Source organism: Halichoerus grypus, chromosome 1 (genome assembly GCF_964656455.1).
Source record: "Halichoerus grypus chromosome 1, mHalGry1.hap1.1, whole genome shotgun sequence".
NCBI lineage: Eukaryota > Metazoa > Chordata > Mammalia > Carnivora > Phocidae > Halichoerus > Halichoerus grypus.
In genome coordinates this window covers 108,659,307-108,665,577 of record NC_135712.1, presented here as the reverse complement: position 1 = coordinate 108,665,577, position 6,271 = coordinate 108,659,307, and the positions used below count along the sequence as shown (strand labels likewise).

General features: G+C 39.6%; 1 long non-coding RNA gene across 1 annotated transcript in view; it reads right to left on the bottom strand.

The window, feature by feature from the left end:
* Positions 1-833: 833 nt before the first annotated feature.
* The window catches only part of LOC118522854 (uncharacterized), a 28,372-nt gene continuing 22,934 nt past the window's right edge, over positions 834-6,271 (bottom strand). Inside the window, exon 3 of the long non-coding RNA XR_004910821.2 lies at positions 834-1,176. This is a non-coding gene — a long non-coding RNA (uncharacterized LOC118522854). The remainder of the gene's footprint in view (positions 1,177-6,271) is intronic.

Genomic DNA, 6,271 nt, shown 5'->3' with positions numbered 1-6,271 from the left:
GATACTTTTCAAAATATATCTTCTCAGAAAAAATACTAGTGCACACATGGTTTTATATATCCTAAACATCCTTAAGTTTTCCGGCTTCCTGAGGTCACTGTTTTCTTAACTATCTAAATGTCTGTTTCTTAGCCCGGTATGTCTTGGCATTCCTGCGGAGTGCGTGCCCTCTCCTGGCTGCTGTCTCTCACTCCGCTTGGAAGAGCTCCTCTAGTTCCTTGTTAACATGTTGACCATATGGAGAATGGGGAATGGAAAAAAATTAAAAACTCATTCACGGGAAACCAGACCCCCTACTTACAAACTATATGATGCTTTCTCAGAGACCTGGCCCTAACCTTCCCCCCATGCTCTAGCCATCTGGTCCACAAACCCCAGCAGAGTGTTGAGTCTGGGTAGATGATATCATAGTATGACTAACGAGTGGTCTTAAGTATACGACCACTCAGAAGACACGCTGGAGAAAGCTCTTTCATCACTAGACATGAAAACAGGAGAAAAATGTTTGTATTCCATAATTTGTGACCCCCGAACTATGAGTATCAGTGGACTTTTTCCTGTAAATCAAGACACTTTTCAGTCTTCTATCTAGAATAGACATATGAAGACTGATCCTGCGTTGTTGTTCCTCAAAGTGCCTAACACTTTGCTGACTCTGCCACAAGACTAAGATGCCTTGCACGGCCAGGAGCACTGCACCATCTGGGCATATCTACCCCACATAGCAAGACCTCCCATTGACGTCTGCCATGGCCCTTCTCTGCGCATCCTACAAGTAATACCGAAACTGGGGTTTAGCTGCCTGTCACTCGAAAAGCCAATACTCAGATGAGTTTTGATTGGAAAGGAATATGAGCTTTATTTAGGTGACAGGCCATGTGGGGAGAAGGCAGACTTTTGTCCAAAGGCCAACTTGAGGTTTCTGTCTGGCCCAGGGTTTTTTTTCTTTTTTTTTAAAGGAGTTTAGGTCAGTTAATCAGGAAAGGAGTACAGTCGGCCTTGGCATTTCTGGATTCTTTGCAGACTTGATGGTACCAGCTGCAGATATTATCTCAGTGCTCCGAGGTTGTGCAAGGGGATCTAGTTCCTCAGTGCCCGGGGCTTGTGCAAGGGGCTCTGGTTTCTGTTTCATGATGTGCAGAGGTGCTCTGTTCTTTCTGGGAAAGAATGCATGATCTATTGATATACAAAGAAAGGTTCGTTAATCCATCACACGGGCTGAAGGTGCTTGCTAAAGCTTGAAGACTACTAGGTTGGCCAGAGGGACCGAGGCGGCTTTGGGAGTGGTACTAACCAGGTGGTCAGTAATAAATCCATCTTGAGGAAGGAGCCTAATTGTCACCATTTTCCTATGTGAATCACCAGAAATCCTATGGTTGTCTAGCAGGGCTGAAGTGAAGAAGGCATATGGCTTCCCCAGCCCCCAGCTCCCAGCTCAAATAAAGTCCTCCATGCATACAACCCAGTCCAGGTCTTAATTCTGTTTGATTCAACATCTTACTGTCAACCCTTCTGTCATTTCCTTTATTAGAATTACACTGGCTCTATGCTATGGGGTTAAATAATCTTACAGAAAAATGGAAGGTATGGGGTGCCTGGGTTGCTCAGTCGGTTAAGCCTCTGCCTTCAGCTCAGGTCATGATCCCAGGGTCTTGGGATTGAGCCCCACATTGGGCTCCCTGCTCGACAGTAAGCCTGCTTCTCCCTCTCCCTGCTTGTGTTCCCTCTCTTGCTGTGTCTCTCTATGTCAAATAAATAAATAAAAATCTTTAAGATTTTATTTATTTTTATTTGCTAGAGAGAGTGCACACATGCAAGAGAGAGTGAGCGAGAGTACAAGCAGGGGGAGCAGCAGGCAGAGGGAGAAGCAGGCTCCCTGCTGAGCAAGGAGCCCAATGCGGGGCTTGATCCCAGGACCCTGGGATTAAATAAAAATCTTTAAAAAAAAAAAAAAAAATTGGAAGGTAAATGCAAGGTTAGGGCTATGACTCAGGATCATCATGAGCTTTAAGTAAGTTAATACATGAAAGAACTTACAATAGTGGCTAGCCCATAGTAGATACTCAACAAATGGAAGCAATGATGATGATGAAGAGGATTATTTTATTTTATTTTATTTTATTTTATTTTATTTTATTTTACTGAGAAAGTGATAGAGAGCATGTGCATGCAAGTGGAGGGGGGGTATAGGGAGAGGAAGAGAGAGAATCTCAAGCAGGCTCTACCCTAAGCACAGAGCCAGATATGGGGCTCTATCTCATGACCCTGAGATCATGACCTGAGCTAAAATCAAGAGTCATACATTTAACTGACTGAGCCACCCAGGTACCCCAATGAAGAGGATTATTACAGTGCATAGAAAAATTCTACTTAGCTTCATCTATTTGTTCTTATACCTGAACCACATATTTTCATTATTATACTTTTAAAATATGATTGAATATCTGCTAGAGCAACTTCTCATTTTTTCTACTGAATTTTTCTGTATATTACATTTTTTCTTCCAGATGGATTTCAGAACCATTTATGCTGAACATCAAAGAAAGTCCTGATGAGAAGTCAAGTGATATATTGTATATAAATTTGGAGGGAATTAACATGAGCACAGTATTGTCTTCTTTTCCTAGACCATGGCTATGTCTCTATATATTCATGCATTATATTTAGTCTTTCAGTAAATATTTACTGTTCTATAAGCCTCACATATTTCTAGTCATATTTATTCATCATAGTTTTATATGATTTATCTCTGTTGTGCATTATCCATAATATTCTAAATGGTTTCTGTTTTGCTTTACAAATACTATTGAATTTATGCATTTATTTTGTACTTTAGCCATCTTACTAAATTCTCTCATGGTTTCTCAGTTAAATTTGATATAACCTGCAAAACTGAAATAAGAGAAATATGAGTCATAAATCTTCTGAGACAATCTGCCTCAGCAGAGAATAATTCCAGAAATTTTTTTCTTGAACAGTTTAAGAAAGAGAACAGAACTCAAGAAAATTATGTACAGGATAGTCATGCTGACATGCTTTTTTTCCTGGAAGGATATACCATCTTTAAAAAAAACAAAACCATATGTACTCTTTATTTAATAAGTACACATGTGAATGACAGCTTTATTATTTTCATTAATCTCTTGTTTTTTGCAAGAACACGATCCTTCTAGCTTCAATTTTGGCAAGAAATTACCCCTTGCTGAGATACTATTCCAGAATGCTTTAAGAAAGAGTATTGTCTGGATTCTTACTGAACCCATGGTGGCTTCATTGATGGTCATTTCCTTTCCTAAAGAAATAATTCATGCTAAAACTTTCCCTAGAGTTGTTCTCAGACTCACCAAGTATATTTGGTGGCTTATACATTTTCTGCTTCTTTGAAACCTGGTGCAAGAATGGCCTGGTTTTTGTCAGTTTATTCGAGAACTTGGTCTTGTTTTGTGGTTATTGGCAACTGTTTTGCAATTTCATCTGCCGATTCCCTCAGCCCCTGGGATGTATGAATCTGAGATAGGAGACCTGAATTAATTAAGAGTTGATAGGTGATATCTGAAGATGTCTTCATCTGTTTTGGCCTTCAGCTTCCTCTTACTAATGTTTCCTTCTGCCTGGGTTTCTAGTGTAAGAATATTTTATTTGACAGAAGGAATGAAAAAAGTGGGGGATTAAACAGTTCATCATTCTCTGTCATCATTTCCATTATACTTACTTCTAAGCAAGCTCTTCCTTGGTCTTCATCTGAACATACCTAATCATGTTCATATAATGTACTCTCTCTCTCTATTTTTTTAAGCCTAAACTGTCTCTGGCCTATCTTACACATCTGTTTCTGTCTTCTGTATTTATTCTAACTTCTAGTCCCTCTTCTTCTCAATCGGTTTATGTACTGGCTGAGCTCATTATTTAAGTATCCGTGCAGCCATTTCAGACTCATTATGGATCTTTTCCTTCCCTCTGGACTGGGGAGAATTTGAATCTATGTAAATATAATTTAATTTTTGCATGGATATCAAGTTTCTTAAACTGCCACTTTTTTTCAGAGTCTAAGGCTGGGTTATTATACCTATATATTTTTGGAACTTTTGAAATCCACCCTCTCACAATGTAAAAATTAGATTTTACTTTTGGATTTAAATGATATCTTATTACTATATCCTGGCATTGCCTTTTCCCTGTCCCACAAAAATACTAAGAGAAAAAAAAAAAAAGAAATATATGCATATGTTTGGAACACACATACATAACACACTAGAACTGTCAACTGAGGGGCGCCAGGTGGCTCAGTTGGTTAAGCCTGCCTTCGGCTCAGGTCATGATCCCAGGGTCCTGGGATTGAGCCTCGCATCAGGCTCCCTGCTCAGCAGGGGAGGGGGGTTGCTCCTCCCTCTCCCTCTGCCTGCCGCTTTGCCTACTTGTGCTCTCTCTCTCTCTCTGTCAAATAAATAAATAAAATCTTAAAAAAAAAACCTGTCAATCGATTGGATGATCCTAATAGAAATTAAATGTTCGCTAACTGCACTGTTGAGCGAGTCTCCTGCAACGTGCTTTTGGTGTGCTACCTGTGCTCCTTGGCCTGAAACAGCATCAGCCCAGTCACAAGCAAGTAGGCTGGAAAGAATAATCTGTCTACACCTGTCCCCTTTCCTGAATGTAGTGACTAGAACAACCTGAATGCCGGCAACGAGCCCTGCACCGCATGGATGATTTCTCTTTGAATAAATTATAACGCTGCTTCCACCCCAACCCCCAAATCCCATCTCGTTTGTTCATATATTCCTCCTTTATCACCAGCTCTTGGAGATGGAATTTCCAGAAAACAGCTAGGCAGGAAATGATGATGGTGGGAGACTGGGGGCGGGGGGAGGTAAGTGGATATTAGCTATGGCCTGCCGCATTCTGAGAGCTAAATGTTTTCCCCATATGCTGCTCTGAGGGTAACAGCAGGGACAGCTTTGATGGTATATACTAGCAAGTATAAATTTAAAGACAACCTTTTACTCATCATGGAATAAATTAATCTCCTCCCCTCGCTACCTCCGAAACTTCTCCTATCTGGTCTCCAGCTTCTCTCTCCTTCATTCTGTCCCAGTTTCACTGACCCCCTTGAAGTTCTGTAAACCCGCCAATCATGCTTCCACCTCAAGGAGTCTGCACTTGCCTTGGCCTGTAGTGTTCTTCTCACCAATTGCTGCACGACTCACTCACATATTTACATACATTTGTCACCTCTCAAGGCTGTCACTAATGGCTGCATGTGGAGAGCAATATTCTTCCTTTCACTCTGCTGCAATTCTCTCTTGAGCACTTAGCATCATCTGATATTCTAAATAAGTACCCACTCATTTTGTTTTCAATTTCCCACCACAGGAATTTTAGGCTTCAGGGGGTCAGGGACCTTGTTTAATTTACTGCTGTCTTTTTCAGAGCCTAGAGTAGTTCTTGACTAAAAGTTGATGCTTGCAATGAAATTAAATGTTTGAGAACCAGCAGAGGACCTAAATAGAGGTCACATGTCAGTCCAGCAGAATTGTACTAGTTGCAACTTTCTAAAAATGTGGACATTGGATTAAGTGCTGTGCAAATCAAATGATACCCTGCTGAAATGGAGTATATCTGAGAAGGAGTTTAGGACAGAATGCAAGTAGATACAGTTAACCCAAGATCACTCCACACATCTCATTGGTTGACATATACTAAGTCTGGAGATCTCTTTCTTTATTATAGGATCAGTCATTATTTAAAAAACAAACAATATGGATCTATGGCAAATCTCATAACAAAGAGTAGCAAATGTGATTTTCAGAGGTCAGAAAAATTTCTGAAATGAATTTACTTTAGGAACCAGAAGAAAATATAAATACTCATTATAGTTGGCATATATGTATAATGAAAGAGGAACATAAATATATAAGAAGAGAATAAATTAAGATTAAAATATTGGATGAAAACAGATTGATAAACTAAAAATGTAGGGAAAACATAAAAATGCACACTGGATAGATTAAATGTGACCTTGACATTGAGATATATTATATCAGAGATGAAAAAATATAAGAGGATCTAGCAGAGTACAACAGAAAAGGACAAAAAGAGTGAAATTTGAGGAAGAAGATCTGGGTCAGGGAAAAGGTAAGCATGTCCCTGAAGAATAATTTGCATGGTTAGAATGGTGCTCAGACATAGAAAGCCATCAGTAAAAGGTGGAAGACTTTTCCAGTCAATTTTATATGTCAGAAGAAAATGGAATCATCTTTACAGTTTTGATGAG